Source organism: Sorghum bicolor, chromosome 5 (genome assembly GCF_000003195.3).
Source record: "Sorghum bicolor cultivar BTx623 chromosome 5, Sorghum_bicolor_NCBIv3, whole genome shotgun sequence".
Taxonomy (NCBI): domain Eukaryota; kingdom Viridiplantae; phylum Streptophyta; class Magnoliopsida; order Poales; family Poaceae; genus Sorghum; species Sorghum bicolor.
The window spans coordinates 45,120,749-45,140,570 of record NC_012874.2 but is presented as its reverse complement, the minus strand read 5'-3'; positions in this window follow the sequence as shown (position 1 = coordinate 45,140,570).

Genomic DNA, 19,822 nt, shown 5'->3' with positions numbered 1-19,822 from the left:
TAGAATAATCTATTCTATCCGCAAGCGCATAGATAAAACACCTCATTGTAGCATTTCACCAGGATAAGTATTCCAGGTATCGTTATTTATAATTTTTGCTTAAGAAAACAAAAGGGATGAAATTAAAATAAGGACAAAATCTACTAAGGCATAGACTAGAGATAAACTTGCAAGAACATGATTACTAATGAGAAACTCGTCACACAGTCACTTACTTTAGCAGGGGGTAAACCATAAAGATAATGATAATGAATTATAAGTTCATGGGTAAATAACACAGCGATTAGAAAATAGACTACTCCTCATATATGTAAGGTGACGTCGGATTAGCTAGAGAATGGATTCTAAATTATCTACTATCTACGAAGCCATAATCTACTCTAGTTATCTACAAGATCATGTATAGCATAAAAGACTCTTCATTCATGTATAAGGAACATTGCTAAAGTAAATCAGAACATCGCAAGACTTACTCCACAATACCAGTTCTGCCTGTCCTATCAACGGAGGGTGGACTATATAAGAATCTACAAAGCTGTCACTATCGCAAACTACCACACGACCCGGCCAATAGGATTCATTTGCAGGTAAATAACACCTAAGCACCACGCCCACATGTGATCTACCACTTAACTCCCTCGCGTCAATAGATAAGCGCTTTTGCAAACTTATATATAAACTCGTTATCAATCATAACTATATCAAATATAGAACTAGAGCAAACTAAGAGCATAATAAATAGAGACATAATGCAATTAGAACAAAGTATTAGAGAGAGATATGAATAATACCAATCTGTATTACCAAAGATCCAAATCCAAAGCGTAGTGCTCTACTTCTCTAATTCCTATCTAATCAAACCTCTAAACTCGAAGGATTAGAGAGTAGCTAATTCTAATTCTCTGTGGGAGAGAAGCTCTAGACCCTAACTTTGATGGCTACCTCTGATAATGATTTCTTCTCTTCTCTTCTCTCCCCCAGGGGTGGAGAGGCCTTGGTTACATAGCCCTTTCAAATGAATTTGGGCCGTTGGATCAAACCGACATTGATTCTGTGGTTTAGATTCATCCTTTAGGTTGGTGGAGTTTAGTCCCGAAAGAGAGTCCTCATTGGACTCTAACCCTGGGCGGGCGCCCAAGGGGAGTGGGCGGCCGCCCTGCCCCCGAGCCTGATTGTCTTCTCGTTTGTTCCCGTGGCTTCTAGACTCTTCTAGATTGAGGAAAATTGCGCGGCACGTAATTATCTCGTTGTAAACATGACATGTGGGCCTTCTCTCCATATTCTCTGATAACCCCCTGCAGAAATAGATAAACACCAAAGCTCATGGAATTCTGTCAGATAAAACCCTAATTCTAGATGTTTGGTGCACATTGTTCCTTTTTCATGTTTAGTTGATGGTTAATTTGAGTACTTAAGGACCGTCAACATGGGGCATGCGTTCAACATGAGAAGAAGGCCGTCAACGATCGGTCCTTAATCGACATAGGCAGGGGCACTACGGTCAACCCCACCATAAGACCCTACCCGGTCTCAAATTCATTTCCACACTTGGTTACTTTTCCTCAAAGCATTATCAGCTAAACAAATAGGTGTCCACCTATATCTCGTAGGTGACAGGAAATCACCCGACTTCTACCGTACTAAGTAAGCTAAGCAATAGACTCCGAGCCTATCTACATAGGACAAGGTAGATAAACAAGTGGTGATATCAAGGAGTATATATATGCATCAACGGTATCAAGCAATTCCTATCACTTAAATGCAACATAGTAGAACAAGCATAATATATCATTAAGTTAGCGAGAATAGGGAGACTTAGAATGCTCCAGGGCTTGCCTTTCTCAAACATGCTCGGCTTGTGGTCAGAGCACTCCTGCAACTCTTCTTCGGGCTCTGGTAATCCTAGAAGTTCCTCCTCCAGGGTCTCCTCCTGCCCCTCGGGTCCCACCTCGTTCTCCTGCAAGCCTGTATGATGCCTGTGTGCTCATGAGTGGAGTGTGAGATGTCCGGGGTGCAATGCTTATGCAAGTGCGTACTGTTGACAGTCCTTAAGTATCAAATTTAATTAACAAATAAACAAAGAAAAGGATCCAAATGAAATCAACATCCAGAATTAGGATTTTATCTGACAGAATTCCATGAGTTTTGGTGTTTGTCTATTTCTGCAGGGGGTTATCAGGAAATACGGAAGAAAGGCCCACAAGTCGGGATTACATAGAGATATTAACGTACCGCGTAATTATCTTACATCTAGAAGACTCCAGAAGCCACGGGAACGAAGCGGAGGCAGAACGGAGCCTGGCCCAGGGCGCCCGCCCTAGGGACCAGGGCGCCCGCCCTAGGGACCAAGGCGCCCGCCCTAGGGACCAGGGCGCCCGCCCCTTGCTGGAGTCCAATCAGGACTCTCTTTCAGAATTACGCTCCACCGACCTAAAGGATCAAGGATAACCGTTCAATCAATGTCGGTTTGATCCAACGGCCCATATTCACTTGGAAGGACTATAAAACCAGACCCCCTGGCCCCTAGAGGAGAGGACCTCTCAACCCTAATTCATTATTCATCAATGGAGAAGAAGCCTCTGATCAAGCCTAGAGCCACCACATCAATTAGACATCTAGATTAGCATAGCTACATAGGATTAGAACTAGAAGGAGTCAATCTTCTATTGGTTTCCGGATCTGTCAAGAGGATTCTTCGTAATTCTCTAATTGTTCTTCTAACTGTTCATCTTTGTTCTTCAATATTATGAATATGACTTTGTTCTACTTCAATATATTGCTTATGACTTTGCTCTACTTGTTTATATTCGCAATTATATTGTTCTTAGTTTATCATAGTTATATACTTGGCTTAGTTAGATTGGATTTATATACATGCTTAGGATCGTATAGCGTTTATCCATCGGATCTATGGGTAAATGATAGATATTGTGTAGGCATGTTGCTTATACCATATTTATCTGCGATTGTACCCAATATGCCAGATCATGGGGTAGTTCGTGATAGTGACAGCTTCATTGATTCTTATATAGTCCCCCTCTCGTGTATTGGGCTGGCAGAGCAACATTATTACAGGGGAGTGATTACGATGTTTCTCATTTTCCTTGCTAATATCATTATGCAAGGGCGTAGTCCTTTCTTGCAATGATTGCTAAGTATGCTTGCACTAACTATGATAATGCTATGCTATATAGTTGAGAATAACTTAGGAAATATTCTTGTAGTTCGTTCTAATACCATGCTAATGACTTGCTAGAATATCTAATTGAGGTGCTTATCATATTTATATGTGGCTAAGTTATGCTGATCATATTAATTATCTTTGTCACTATTCATTACTTCATATATCCTTTTATGTGACACTTATCCTTGTATGAAAGAGTTAGATAAATGTTCTCAATTATACATGCAATGATAGATACTCAATCTTATATTCCATTCTATAATCAACATTGATGATTACTAATCCCTTAACAGTGGTAAAAGTACAAATAACGATACCTGGAATACTTCCCGGTTAAAATGCTACATCGGTATTAATCTGTGCGCTTGCAGATCTTATTTGTTATTTATTTAGATGAGCAATTGCATATTTCAATACCGCGTCTCTCATGTCATGCTGGGGATGACAACTTGGCTTAAGTGGTATGAGAGATAGGTTTGGCATTTTTGGTACCGTTATCAGAATTAGAAAACTGTCTACTTTTGGTAGTGATGTTAAGAATACCCAACAAGCATTTTTGGCGCCGTTGCCGGGGAAGATTGATTACTAATCAGGAATGAATATGGAATGTTGAGTTATCATTCGCATCACTAATATGACTGAGCTTATCAATTCTCTCATATAGTTTTACCCTGATATTTTTCTATTTTATCTTATGTAGGGCAATGTATGAATAGAAGACATCTTCCAGGAAATTTTGTTGACAATCCTGAAGCATTATTCAGAAAAACTAGAGCCAAGCTCAAGAAGAGATCATTAACACTTCAGCAAGAAGCTTCATGCAATCAAGAAGATCACCGGAACTTGTCTTCAGAATTCGAAGCCATGGCGAACAAATCGATCCGCGAGTTCTCAGCTCCCACTACAGACAACATCCACACTGGACCTGCTGCAGAAATCGATGGCAACTTTGAACTCAAGCCTGGACTTATCAACATGGTGCAATCCAACCAGTTCTACGGGAAGGCACACGAAGATGCTAGTACTCATCTCCAACACTTCCTGGAGATTTGCAGCACATTTACCATATCAGGAGTCCCCAAAGATGTTATACTACTTCGCCTCTTCCCATTCTCACTATTGGGGAGAGCGAAGCAGTGGTTCTACGCTACAAAGGAGAAGAATACTACGTGGGCACTCTGCTCAACAAACTTTCTGGCTAAGTTCTTTCCCATGGGCAAGACCAATGCTCTCCGTGGGAAAATTACAAGTTTTCAGCAACAACATGATGAATCCGTTCCAGAAGCATGGGAGCGCTTCCAAGACTACATCCTAGAATGTCCCCATCATGGAATGGAGAGTTGGCTACTGATGCAGATGTTTTATCATGGGCTCGGCAACAGTGCCCGAGAAACCATGGATGCTCCAGCTGGAGGAGCATTCCTATCACTCACCATACCACAAGCCACAGCTCTTGTGGAGAAGATGACGTCCAACCGAGGCTGGAATGAAGAGAGGACCCAGACACGCAAGAGAGGTGGTGATATGCATCAGCTCAAGGAGGTGGACATGCTGTCTGCAAAGCTAGACCTGCTCATGAAGAAGCTCGATGATAAAGCTAGAGATAAGAAAGAAGTTATGCACATCTATGACTCTCACTTGACGTGTGAGAAGTGTGGAGATACTGGACACTCAGGCAATCACTGCCCTGAGATACTTGAGGATGTGAACTACATCAACAACAACAACAACTACTACTACTACAACCGTCCTCTACAAAATCAAGGTTGGAATCAACAAAGGCTTAACAACTCAGGTAATTATCAAGGTAATAATTCTTACAACAATAATAACAATTTTCCACCTCTGATAGAGTTAGTGTCAAATCAAGGAAATCTAATGGATAACCTATCTAAGAAATTGGCATCAAATGATAAAATACTAGAAAATATAAATAATAGAATGGATAATTTCTCTACTGCCATCAAGAATCAAATTAGCTTTAATAAAATGATTGAATCTCAGTTAAATCAAATAGCTGCTGCTGTTCCTACTACTAACCCCGGTATACCATCACAACCGGAAGGATTAGAATATGCAAATCTTGTAGACATGTTTGATGCAGGTAACTACTGGAGTAACCGAGTCACTGAAGTTACTACTAACCTTCTGCTGGTCAAGAGAGGTGATCCAGGACGCCGCGTCATCCCGATCTCCATCGGCATGGTGGATTTCCCAGAAGCACTATACGACTTTGGCTCTAGTGTCAACATTATGCCCAGGGTACTCTATGAAAAATTCTTTACATATCCTTTATTAGAAACAACCATGTGTTTGCAGTTTGCAGATCAGACATTAAGTTTCCCCAAGGGAATATTGAAGAACCTTTATGTCCGAGTTGGTACCTTGTATGCCCTAGTAGACTTCGTGGTGGTAGAGACCGGTAATGATGAGAGGGCACCAATCATCTTAGAGAGGCCATTCTTAAACACCTCGGGAGCTAACATCTACGCCGGTGCTGCCAAGATCAGTTTGTACATCAAAGGGAGGAAGGAGACGTTTTCCTTCAAGAATAAGACTACACAAATCCCAGAGCAATCTCGACGTGAATCAAGGAAGAGGACCAAGAGGAGGAACAGGAACAAGCAAGTGTGGACCGAGTCAACTAAGATGGTCAATGCAGTTCATGGAGGTCAAGAGCATCAATTTAAGTCACCGTTTTTGACCAAGAAGGATGACCCAGGAATGCCAAGCATCTATTGCTCCATTAATGGATACAACTTCTACAAGAAATTTTGCGACACCGGATCAGGCGTCAACATAATGGCCGCAGTCATCTATCGGCTCTTGTTCGGAACCATGCCCCTAAAACCAACATACATTCAGCTCCAGATGGCAGATCAGACATTTCGAGAGGTTAAAGGAACAATGACTGATGTCCCAGTCAAAATAGACGATCATTTTGTCTACACAGACTTTCAGGTTATTGACATGAGAGAAGACGAATACGATCCACCCATCATCCTTGGAAGACCGTTCCTCAGCACCGTTAAAGCAATCATCTACATTGGAACTAGAGAAGTCCATATGCACTTCCCCTCAGAGAAGGTACACCGCTATTTTACTGACCCTAATTATATCGTTGAAGACTCTAAGCAGATCAGGACAAGAAGAAAACGACGCAACCGCAACCAGAGGAGGGAGATCATCAAGGACGGATGGGCAGACTATGAAGGAGAAGTAGTAAGGTCTGAAGACATAAAGTTTAAACAGAATTATCTAGAGGAGACCGTAGCACCGAGTCAGTTGTGGAAAGAGAAGATAACTGTACATGAAGAAGAGGCGCCGCCGGAAGCACCGACTACGCCACCCAACGAACCCCAGGACAACTGAGAAAACGGAGAGTCCCGTTCAGTGGACTTAAAAACACCGAACATCTTGCCAAGAGGTAAACTTGGTAGTTATCTTTTTCCTTTCAATTATTTCAAATCATTTGCTTAGTTAATCAGGTTCATACTATCCTAAAAAGAAAATAAAAATGTTCAAAACAGTAAGCCCCTTGTCAGTATACGAGTGACATAAAACCCATAAGTACATTCACTGTGGTGGTATAAAAATAAAATAAATATTTCTTTTCTGCTTTATAAAATGAAAATATAAAAATAGATAGTAACATTTATTGAGGAGACTCAACATGATGAAGGCTAGATATTTATGCTAACACTTAATCAGTTCCACAAAGCTTTGTTGTCTATTTGAGCTCCACAGAATTCAAGAATCAAGAAGACTAGCCGACGGAGGACATTCTAATCGCTGTCAGGATACTGCCGACTTTCAAACACACCTCTGCCACCTGCTAGCTACATCAAAAGAAATTACGTCAAAATTCAGCTTGGGGGAGAGCACCCCCATTTATCCCGCTAAGTATTTCTATCTATCTTTATACTTTTACTATATTAAAAGTATAAATATACATAACTATTGAAAAACCAAATAAAGATTTTGTGCTTATATATATATATATATATATATTTTGCTTAGTGTGCTTCATAAATAAATAAAGTGGCTATGCTAAACTGAATCTTAATAATAAAACTGTAGCTTGGTTATGATGAATAGTTGCTCTACCTAATTTTTAAATTTGGAGTTCTCTCTCAAGTTTATACATAACTGTTATATTTTAAAGCTTGCTGTAAACCTAAACTTGTGGGAAGAAAACTTGATCTGAAGTCTAAGTTGTTAACGGGTACGATATGGGAAGGTTGAGCTGTTGTTTATCTGTTCCTCGAGATGCTAGAATTCTAGAGAATTTTATCTTTTAAAATCTTTAAAATATCACATGATGTGTTCCTGTATGATGAGAGTTTAAATTCCTACCACAGCCATATATACATGCTTGCTAGACTTTGAGCCACAGATTTACATTTTTTACTGCTTATGAGCATTGAGTGTGGTCAACTGTGTAGACCCTTAGGAGCTTGTCATGTGGTTAAATCAAGATTCACTTGCACGTTCACTCACATATGCTGCTTCTACTCCGAAAGTACCATCCACATATATCTATTCATTTCCATCTCCAGAACCACCCAAAAATATTCTACTCCTAATCCAGAAGAGAATAGCCAAAAATATTTCTATTTTTCCCCTGTGAAATAAATGCTCAAGTTATCTTGTTACTACCACTTGCTATATTATCTCAAGAGATGAGTGCTCTAGAAAAAGATACGAGGAAATAAAAAGGGGCAAGTGCCCAGAACCTCGAAAGAAAAGAAAAAGTGAGACGAGAAGTAAAAATGGACAAGTGTCCGACAGTAGAATTAGGAGTACAAGATACCCACCTGAGAGAAAAGAAAAAGAAGAGCATCTCATTCTCCTCAAAAAGTTTCAAAAAGCAAGGAAGGTATGTATCCCCTCAAAGAGCAAAAGTAAAATTAGACTTTCACCATTGTTATCACCATCATCATCATACACCATTCATTCGCTACACATGCACATCTTGATTTGACTTATTGTCTTGTTTCTTTGGATCCATGGTTTGACTATACAATAAATGTCTTGTAAGTATGTATACTTTATCTCCCACCTATGAGCTCCAGATATTAAAGTCTTATTAGAGTAGGGTGAGAGAGAGAAGGCAATGTTACTATATCGTATACCACAAATACCACATATTTTGAGAGAAGCCATATACCATCACTGCCTTAGTAAGGATCCAAAAATACCACAAAAGAGAGATATGAGAGAGTCATACAAGGAAGCTCTGAGTTTTATTTGAAAATCTGCAAAAACTTCGGAGCTATAGCTGATCAAGAATAAGAGACATGGCACATGATTAGACCATTCTATCTTTTAACTACTCAAGACAGAAGAGACGGTTACAAGTCCCATGGTAAAAGGTATAACGAATAAGTTTTAAGTCTTGATAGTTTACTCTAACTCAGAGATGAGATCTTATTTAAAAGCATGTGTACCGTCAATTTTCAAAGGCATTACAACAACTTCTGATCCATCGCTGAGATTAACCTTGCTCAGGGACGAGCAAGAGGTAAGCTTGGGGGAGTTTGTTGACGGTCCTTAAGTATCAAATTTAATTAAAAAATAAACAAAGAAAAGGATCCAAATGAAATCAATATCCAGACTTAGGGTTTTATCTGACAGAATTCCATGAGTTTTGGTGCTTGTCTATATCTGCAGGGGGTTATCAGGAAATACAGAAGAAAGGCCCACACGTTAGAATTACATAGAGATATTAACGTACCCCGCAATTATCTTACATCTAGAAGACTCCAGGAGCCACGGGAACGAAGCGGAGGCAGAACGGAGCCTGGCCTAGGGCGCCCGCCCCGTCCTGGAGTCTAATCAGGACTCTCTTTCGGGATTACGCTCCACCGACCTAAAGGATCAAGGACAACCGTTCAACCAATGTTGGTTTGATCCGACGGCCCATATTCACTTGGAAGGACTATAAAACCAGACCCCCTGGCCCCTGGAGGAGAGGACCTCTCAACCCTAATTCATTATTCGTCAAGGGAGAAGAAGCCTCTGATCAAGCCTAGAGCCACCACATCAATTAGACATCTAGATTAGCATAGCTACATAGGATTAGAACTAGAAGGAGTCAATCTTCGATTGGTTTCCGGATCTGTCAGGAGGATTCGTTGTAATTCTCTATTGTTCTTCAATTGTTCATCTTTGTTCTTCAGTATTATGAATATGACTTTGTTCTACTTCAATATATTGGTTATGACTTTGCTCTACTTGTTTATATTCGCAGTTTTATTGTTCTTAGTTTATCATAGTTATATACTTGGCTTAGTTAGATTAGATTTATATACATGTTTAGGATCGTATAGTGTTTATCCATCGGATCTATGGGTAAATGGTAGATATTGTGTAGGCGTGGTGCTTATACCGTATTTATCTGTGATTGTACCCAATATGCCATATCGTGGGGTAGTTTGTGATAGTGACAGCTTCATTGATTCTTATATAGTCTCCCTCTCGTGTATTGGGCTGGCAGAGCAACATTATTACAGGGAGTGATTACAATTTTTCTCATTTTCCTTGCTAATATCACTATGCATGGGCGTAGTCCTTTCTCGCAATGATTGCTGAGTATGCTTGCACTAACTATGATAATGCTAGACTATATAGTTGAGAATAACTTAGGAAATATTATTGTAGTTCGTTCTAATACCATGCTAATGACTTGCTAGAATATCTAATTGAGGTGCTTATCATATTTATATGTGACTAAGTTATGCTGATCAGATTAATTATCTTTGTCACTATTCATTACTTCATATATCCTTTTATGTGACACTTATCTCTGTATGAAAGAGTTAGATAAATATTCTCCATTATACATGCAATGATAGTTACTCAATCTTATATTCCATTCTATAATCAATATTGATGATTACTAATCCTTTCCTAGTGGTAAAAATATAAATAACGATACCTGGAATAGTGCTCGGTTAAATTGCTATATCGGTATTAATCTGTGCGCTTGTAGATCTTATTTGTTATTTATTTAGATGAGCAATTTCATATTTCAATACCGTGTCTCTCATGTCATGCTGGGGATGACAACTTGGCTTAAGTGGTATGAGAGATAGGTTTGGTATTTTTGGCACCGTTATCAGAATTAAAAAACTGTCTACTTTTGGTAGTGATGTTAAGAATACCCAACAGGTACCAGATGCCCATGACATGGTGCATAGATGACATAGGTGTTATTTCTACAAGGTTGTCAACATCATCTAAGAACATGTACTCAAATTAAGCATCTATTGCATTCTCTTCTACAAGTTGCCTTCATGGTTAACTAGCAAGCTACCATGATGCTTCAAATATACACCAAACACCCTTTTACTCTATTTAATTTATGCACAACAATTCATAATTTATTTAATCATTATTGGACCTACGAATGTTGCATATGTTTCTGTATATCAATAAATTCCACAAAAATTACAGTGGATCACTAGTCAACCATAAAGTCTACCATAAATTCTTCATAATATTTGGACACATATTTTGGGCTACAAAAACTACAAGGTTATTCAATACAATTAGGTACAAATACCCTACTATTGACCAAGTGTCAAACAACAGATTTCAAAATTTTATAAATTACTTATTAACATAAGAAACACTCACAAAAATTTCCAGATTAATTGCATGATCCAATTATTTATTAAAAATCATAAACTACTGCCATGCAAGCATTTAAATCACCATAAATTAATTTATACAGCAAATAATATGTGACATACTTTTCCCAAAGACTAACCATCCATGCAGAGCCAATAAAACAAGTTTCATATTTTTCTGAGTTATATTTTAATTACTATACATTTTCCAAATTCAGCAAAAACATGGATTAAATATATTTGTACAGAAAAGTTGTTCAAACATGACATGCAACCACACCAAACTAAAGATCTGGAATTATAGAGTTCATCAAACTTTATTTCACAAATTTTGGAGCTGTAGAACTCAAGTTATGAAATATACAAGATTTAAACAAATTCTGAAAACCTTTATTTAAGAAAAACCGACGAAAAACACTAGATCCACCCAGATCCACACCCGCAGAGGTGCTGACAGGCGGGACCCAGGGGTCGTGGCCCCATGGGTCAGCCACGCCGTACTCCGACCGACTCAGGTCGGTCGGCTCTCGCCGACGGCGAGGTCTCCGGTGGCACGGCCGGCACCTACGGCTTCGTCTCGACGAGACGAACACGCTGAGCTAACTCGCGTTGACGGAGGAGGTCCCTAGCGGCGGTTATGGCGCACGGCGGAGCTCGGTGGCGTTGCTCACCGGCGTCCGGCCGTCTCCGGCCGATAGAGCGCGAACGGAGGGGCGCTTAGGGTTCGCGGGAGTGCGGTGACCAAAACGCGCCATCAAACGAAGAGAAAGAAGGTCGAGAAGGGAAGATCCGCGCGGACCGAGAGCTCTCCAGAGCTCCGGCCATGTCGAGGCGGTGGAATCTCACCTATTAACTTGACGCGGACGGTCGAGAGCGTGCGCACGAGGTAGCTCTCGTCGAGGTGGGTTTAATCGAGCGCAGGTGACCAGAGTTGGGAGCTGGCCTGCGGCGCCAATGGCGCACGGCGGAGCGCCGCCACGGCTGCTGCTGCTGCGCGAACGGGGAGGAAGAAGAGAGAGTGGAGCGGGGGAGACAGAATGGCGCCTGGGGGCGCGGGGTGCCGTCCCGACCGGGGTAAGCCGGTCGGCCAGTGGCGCGTCCACAACGCTGGCGTACGGCCGCCACGTGGCCGGCGCCGGGTGGAGCGAGGCGGGCGTCCGCGCGCGGGAGAGAGGGGAGGGGAGGCCGGGCCGCGCGGCTTGGCTGGGCCGAAAGGGAGGCGGGTCAGCCCAGCAGCGCCTGTCCCCTTTTCTTTTTTTTGAATTTCTTTTCTCCACTAATTTTCCAAACTCATGTTGACAAATTTAAATACTTTTTCAGCTTTGGCCCCCAAAACAAAAGATGTTCTAAATAAAAAGTTCTACAACTTTATTTCAAGTTGCAACTCCAAATACCCAATAGGATTTGAAATGCAACTCAAAACAATTTCTAGGTTTTGAATAAACTTATTTTGGGGCTTTTTGTATAAAATCCAGTTCTCAAATTCTATAGCTCCAAAAATTTCACAAAATTATTCTTAATTCTTCTATAACATATTTCAACCTAATTTGGGCATCATAAGGATTTTTGGAACAAACATATTATTCTCATCATATATATTTCACATAAATTAAGCACATAAAATCATGCTTGGATGAATGCTATGATCATGTGATGCTATGCTTGATGAGAATACTTAAGAAAGGGTTTATAAGGTTAAGTGCATGCTTAACACCTAGGGTGTTACAGCAATCCACCTGGAACTTAACCTATACTGGGATGTTTGGATAGGCTGTGATGACTCCCATGGTAAAAGGTTAGTTACCGATGGTGTTGTAAATTGGTAGATTGATTTAGAATCTTGGTTTTCCATAAGGTAAGAGTAAAGAAAATGAATAAAAGAATATAAAAGATAAGAAAAGATAAAAGTATAGATACAAGCTAATAGTAAGACTCAAGGTTATCTCAGCAAACCGTCTTTCTCCCCGGCAACGGCGCCAGAAATGCTTGTTGATATTTGGGAATGCAATAAGGAATTGATCGACAAGCGCACGGATATCGGTGAGCACTTCACCCAGGATGTTATCCAGAGTATCGTATTTATATTTCTACCACTAGGAGAAAGAGTGCATCTGACTAACCCAGTCTATTACTACTAACCTTTAGGCTACAAAGAATGTTTCTCGATGTGAGTGATATATAGAGAAGACTACAACCGTAATCTCTTTCTAACCTTGGTAAGGATGATCTATTGTTCTATTGGGGAGGCACACGGAATCTAGACACCACAGAGGATGTTCAACCCGCACCTATAAACCCTATCCATCCTGCTAACAAGATATGGTCTGCAAAGGTAACTTGGAAATGTCACGTTCCTCGCTACTACCACGGTCCAGCTAGTCAGGGAATATCTATGAGTATCCTAGCCCCACCACGTCTACGCTAGAGATGATTACTCTAAACTCTACGCGAAGAGATTAAAGTAAACTCATAAACCAAAGAACAATAAAACAATAACTTACTAGAATTTAGAAGTCGAAATACTGAAGAATCCTAGGAGCAAGCCTCGAGTTAGAAGACTTGATCCTGTAGGTACAACCTCGGAGTAGACACCAACAGGCCAAGCTTCCTCCGATCTACACCTCCACTCTATCTCTCTCAATCTAGTAGAACTTAGAAGAACTAATTCTACTCACATTGGATGCTAAGCCCTAAGTCTATTTAGAGGAGAGGTTATCCTTCAAGGGCTCCTCTCAACTCTATGATGAACTTGTTCTCCTCCAGGGGCCAGGGGGTCTGCTTATATAGTCCCCTTAGGTAAACGTGGGCCGTTGGATCAAACCGACATTGATTAAACGGTTATCCTTGATCCTTTAGGTCGGTGGAGCATGATCCGTGAGTTTGGACGGGATTGGCTACAACACCTGGGCGGGCGCCCTAGGGGGGAGGGCGGGCGCCCTGCCCGATCGCCTTCCCATTTGTCGACGATATCATTAAGGGGTATCCTAACTGATGTACACAATGAGATCGCCCGTACGCAAGTCGAGGCCCCCTATTCGACGTACTACCCCGTCACGTGTATGGTCATCGACGACCGTAGCCTCGAAGACGGAAAGGGCGTCGAGCGAATCGATCAGGGCTCGAGCGCCAACTACCGTTGAATACAGAAACAGGCTCAAGCGAACTGGGAGGCGTCGAGCGCAAGGACGCCACCCGCCGCCTAACGCGCGCACGGGAACCAGGGCATTTAATGCGCCTGTCGCGTTCTCACCTAACACGCCAGTCACGGGAAGCGTGATAGGGAACAGGCACCAGTCCCGTCATTCTTTTGGCAGCCTTCCCTGCCAAACAATCTAGAGTATGTCAGGACGTAGGAAGCAGGGTCGGAACGTCTAATCAAGACCCCCTCGAGGCGTCCAAGGTCAACGCTCTAGCTAGCAAGGCGCTACACGGCGGCCGACCCTCGACCAGACCCGTTTCCTTCCTAGGGAAGGGTTGGGCGTCGAATGGCAACACAGCAACCACTCCGACGGATCTGCCGCTATATCGTACAGGCGTGCAACCGATGAACCAGTCCAAGACGGCGCACAGAGCAGGATACCGGGGCACTCGTAATCATCATCAAGCTACCAAGACGGGACGGCTCGAGACCACGCCGGTACAGAGGCCTCGAGTAGGTCCGCGCGCCATACCTCTATCGACCCCTACTCTGACACCTATACTTGTACCCTGGGCTTCTCCTTGGAACTATAAAAGGGGAGGCCCGGGAGCGAACACACCATCAGACATCACACAAGACAACACTCATACGTAGTAGAACTTTCATACTCCATCTCATTCCATACCACACTTGTATTCACCCCTGTACAAGCACTTAGGTGCAAAATTATACAAACTCTCCTCCCCCGCTGGACGTAGGGCCTTCTCTTGCCCGAACTAGGACAAATCTTTGTGCCTTTTTACATCACCATCTGGAAAAGGGAGCACGCATACAAATTCACTCGTTGGTGTGACCCCCCGTGGGAAAAACACCGACAGTTGGCACGCCAGGTAGGGGTCCTGCATGTTTTTTCACCGATGTCCCATTCCTTTCCAGATGGCCACTCTCGCCTCGCCGATCCCGCGCTCCACGGTGATTTGGTTTGGGAGACTTGAGTTCATGTCTACTGGCTCCGGCTATGACATGATCTTGCTCTCGATCAAAGGACCGGGAGGAGCCCGCGTTGGACCAGCACGGTTGAGGGCCCCAACACGTCCTCGCCACCATGCCTCCCCGCCCAAGAAGAGGCGTGGACAGCACCACTGTCGCCCTTCTGCCTCGTCTCGACCGGCGGTTCGTGCCAGGCAGGAGGTGACGCAGGAGTCGACAGCCCCACATGTCGGAGCCGTGGGCATGACGGCTCTGCGCCACGAGGATCACATGACGATAGGAGGTGACACGCCCCACGCGCTCTCCCCCATCGCTTGATTACTTCCACATGGGCTGTTCGCCCCAAGAAGAGTGTTACCGTTGGGTTTGGACAATGCCGCAGCGTCGCTTGCCAGGGCGATATGCCCAAACGCCCAGACATACGTGGAGAGACCAATGGTCCTCCCACGCGACCCTAGAGCACAGCGACCGACGTCCAAGCTATCGGATTTCTCCTAGGTACGAGGCCTCCGCCGCCAAGGCCCTGGGCGGTACACGATTACCTCCCTTAGACAGCGGCTGCTGGAGGAAGGACGCGAATGCTTCTACGCCGCCGAGCCGGAGTTCGGCTCGGAATCCGATAGCTACGACCCTACTAGGGAATGCTTCCATATCGACGAAGCGGTGGAAACCACCGACGAGACACAAGACGCCGTTGCAGGCGGGCGAGCCCCTGCAGCAAGGGAAGACCCCAGGACGCCTGGGAATGACGGTCAGGTCAACCCCCCTCCACAAGAAGACAGAGCCGTGCAAATTGCGCAGCTACAAGAGCTCAAGGCAAAGCTTGACGAGGATCGCGAGCGCCTTGTTCTGCTTGAGCAAATCCTCGAGCAGGACCTGCCTTACCCACCTGGTGGAAGTGTCCGCAGACGAGCTCGAGAGGTACACCGGCAGATCGTCGGAGACGCAGAGCCAGAGCAGCCCGTCAGCCGTTTCCCTCGAGCAGGCCAGAACGTTGTGGCAGCAACAATGTTGCTGCGAAACATGCCAGAACCGTCGAACTCCCAAGCTCGACGCATCCGAGACGAGGTGCAGACTCTGCTCCAGGTGGCAGTAGTTCAACAGGCCGAAAGCTCGGCTTCTCGACGTCGAGGAGCGGCCACTGAAAAGCGCGATGAGCCAGCCCAAAACGAAAAGGAGGTGTCGGTCCATCCCAGCCGCCCCCTCGAGGGAAAAAGACCACGCTCGTCCTCCCCGTCGACAACCAACGTCGACACGATGCACGACGCGACATTGAAGAGAATCGTCGCCGTCGGTACGGGGACGTGGTAGAACGCGGTTACAGCACCCATTGCGGCGGGAGGTACGACAGCGATGAGGACCGGATGGCCCCAGAGCCACCAGGTCCACGGGTGTTCAGTAGGGCAATCCGCAGCACGCCGCTGCCCAGCCCGTTCCGACCCCCGACCAGCATCGCAAAGTACAACGGTGAAACCAAACCAGAGCTGTGGCTGGCAGACTTCAGACTGGCCTGTCAGCTGGGAGGCGCTCGAGGAGACGATCGAGCCATCATCAGACAGCTGTGGCTCTTCCTCTCCGACACCGCCCGCAAGTGGCTCGAGGATCTTCCAGCCGATCAGATCCACGACTGGGTCGATTTGGTTAGAGTATTCGAGGGTAATTTCAAAGGGACCTACATACGGCCTGGGAACTCGTGGGACCTCAGCAAGTGCAAGTAGAAGTCAGGAGAAACTCTTCGAGAGTACGCTCGATGCTTCTCAAAGCAACGCACCGAGCTGCCGCACATCCCCGACCACGACGTCATCCTAGCCTTTGTCTCTGGTACCACCAGTCGAGACTTGGTGCGGGAATTAGGCCAAAATCGCCCTCAGACCGTCGACGAGCTGATGGACGTGGTGGCCAACTACGCTGCAGGGGAAGAAGCGGCCGGCGCCTTCTTCAGCTGTGAGGGAAGGAAAGGCAAGCCGCCCACCGATGATGATGAGGGTCCTAGTCGAGGGCCCAAGAAGAACAAAAAGAAGAAGAAAACACGGCCGTTCCAGCGGGAAGACCTCGACGACGATCTCGTCGCCGCCATGGAGCGCAAAAGGCCTCGAGGCCCTCCAGACGGGGGCATCTTTGACAAGATGCTAAAGGAGCCATGCCCTTACCACAAGGGAGGAGCCAACCACAAGCTCGAGGACTGTCGGATGCTAAAAAAGCATTTTGACGGTCTGGGGTTCAAGAAGGACGCGCGCGATGACCCAAAGAAGGAGAAGGGCGGCGACAAGGAGGACAATAAAGATGACGATGGTTTCCCCGCCGTCCACGAGTGCTACATGATCTATGGCGGGCCCTCAACGCAGTTGACCGCAAGGCAGCGCAAGAGGGAACGTCGTGAGGTCTTCGTGGCGAGAATGGCAGTGCCCCAGTACCTAAGCTAGACGAGCACCCCCATTACCTTCGATCGAGACGACCACCCCGACAAGGTAGTTGCCCCTCGCGTCTACCCGCTCGTCGTCGACCCCATCATCGTCAACACCCAGCTCTCAAAGGTGCTGATGTACGGCGGCAGCAGCCTCAACATCATCTACCTCGAGACCCTCGATCTCCTCGGCATCAACTGGGCGCAGCTCCAGCCAAGCGCCGGTGGATTCCATGGCGTCGTACCAAGAAAGAAGCCATTGCCAGTAGGTCGAATCGACCTACCGGTTTGCTTTAGCACAGCGGCCAATTTCAGAAAGGAGACCCTCACCTTTGTGGTGGTGGGATTCCGAGGCACATACCACGCCATCATCGGGCGCCCGGGCTACGCCAAATTCATGGCTATTCCCAACTACACCTACTTGAAGCTGAAGATGCCCGATCCCAAAGGCGTCATCACCGTCAGCTCCTCCTTCGAGCACGCATACGAGTGCGACGTCGAACGCATCGAGTATGGGGAAGCAGTCGAGAGTTCCACCAAGCTCGCCTCGAAGATCGAGGCCCTGGCCGCAGAGGCTCTAGAGCCCAAGTGCCACGTGGGTAGCTTCGAGCCAGCGGAAGGAACCAAGAAAATCCCGCTCGACACCAACGACTCTGTCGGCAAGGCGCTGACGATCAGCGCTGACCTCGACCCCAAATAGGAAGCTGTGCTCATTGACTTTCTCCGTGCGAACGCCGACATGTTTGCATGGAGTCCCTCGGACATGCCGGGCATACCGAGAGAAGTCGCCGAGCACTCCTTGGAAATTCGAGCCGGTTCCAAGCCAGTGAAGCAACGGTTGCGCCGATTCGACGAGGAGAAGCGCAAGATCATTGGTGAGGAGATCAACAAGCTTTTGATGGCTGGATTCATCAAGGAGGTTCACCATCCCGACTGGTTAGCAAACCCTGTACTAGTTAAGAAAAAGAATGGGAAAATGAGGATGTGTGTCGATTATACAAGTTTAAATAAAGCATGACCGAAAGTTCTTTTTCCATTACCTCGTATCGATCAAATTGTTGATTCAACTGTGGGATGTGAAACCCTTTCTTTCCTTGATTCAACGGCCATAGCTGATGCCATCGAGCTCGTACGCTCATGCCATGGGTGTCAATTCTACGCCAAGCAGACGCATCTGCCCGCCCACGCTCTCCAAATGATCCCCATCACGTGCCCGTTTGCGGTGTGGGGGCTCGACTTAGTGGGACCTCTACAGAAGGCGAAAGGAGGGTACACCCATCTGTTGGTGGCCATCGACAAATTCTCCAAAAGGATCGAGGTTCGACCCATCACCAACATCCGCTCCGAGCAGGCCATCCTTTTCTTCACCGACGTCATCCACCGGTTTGGGATCCCCAACGTCATCATCACTGACAACGACACTCAGTTCACCGGCAAAAAGTTCTTGGACTTCTGCGACAAGCATCACATCTGTGTGAACTGGTCTGCAGTGGCCCACCCTCGAACTAACGGCCAGGTCGAGCGTGCCAACGGCATGATTTTGCAAGGGCTCAAACCTAAGATCTACAATCGATTGAAGAAGTTCGGCAAGAAGTGGGTCGAGGAGCTTTCCTCGGTCTTATGGAGCTTAAGGACTATGCCAAGCAGGGCCACAAAATACACCCCATTCTTCATGGTCTATGGCTCCGAGGCTGTGCTCCCGACGGACCTCGAGTATGGGTCCCCTCGACTCAAAGCATACAATGAACAATCAAATAAGGAGACTCAAGAGAATGCGGTCGACCAACTCGAGGAAGCTCGAGACATGGCCCTCCTCAACTCCACTAGATACCAGCAGAAGCTCCGACGCTACCACGACAAGCACATGCGGAAAAGAGATCTGAACATGGGCGACCTTGTCCTACGTCGGCGGCAGAGCAATCAAGGATGCCACAAGCTGACTCCGCCCTGGGAGGGCCCATACGTGGTGGCCGAGGTCCTGAAGCCAGGAACGTACAAGCTGGCGGACGAAAATGGCGTGATCTTCACCAACACATGGAACATCGAACAGCTATGTCGATTTTACCCCTAGAATTCCAAGGCTTTATGTTCCCATGTACATTCTGTATCAAAGCCTTATGAATGAATGCATAAATAAGATCTTTCCCTCGAGTAACTTACTTTTTTACGGGTCAAAGCCTAGACGTTAAAAGGGAGTACCAACTATGATACATCATAGTCGACACTCCCTCGGGGACTAGCAGGGGGATCCACCCACCAAGCATTGAAAAACGTAGCAATTTTTTTGCCCCTACTTAGTAAACCTTGCACGGTCGAGTAGTTGAGGCACCTCGAGCCCCTTAAGGGTTGAGAGACAACGAGCCTAAGAACTCCTACGCCCCCGGGCTATGGAAACTCTACTCGCTTCCTCACCCTTGAGGTGATCGAGACCGCTTTAAACAAAAGACTAAGCAAGGAATACGAACGTAGGC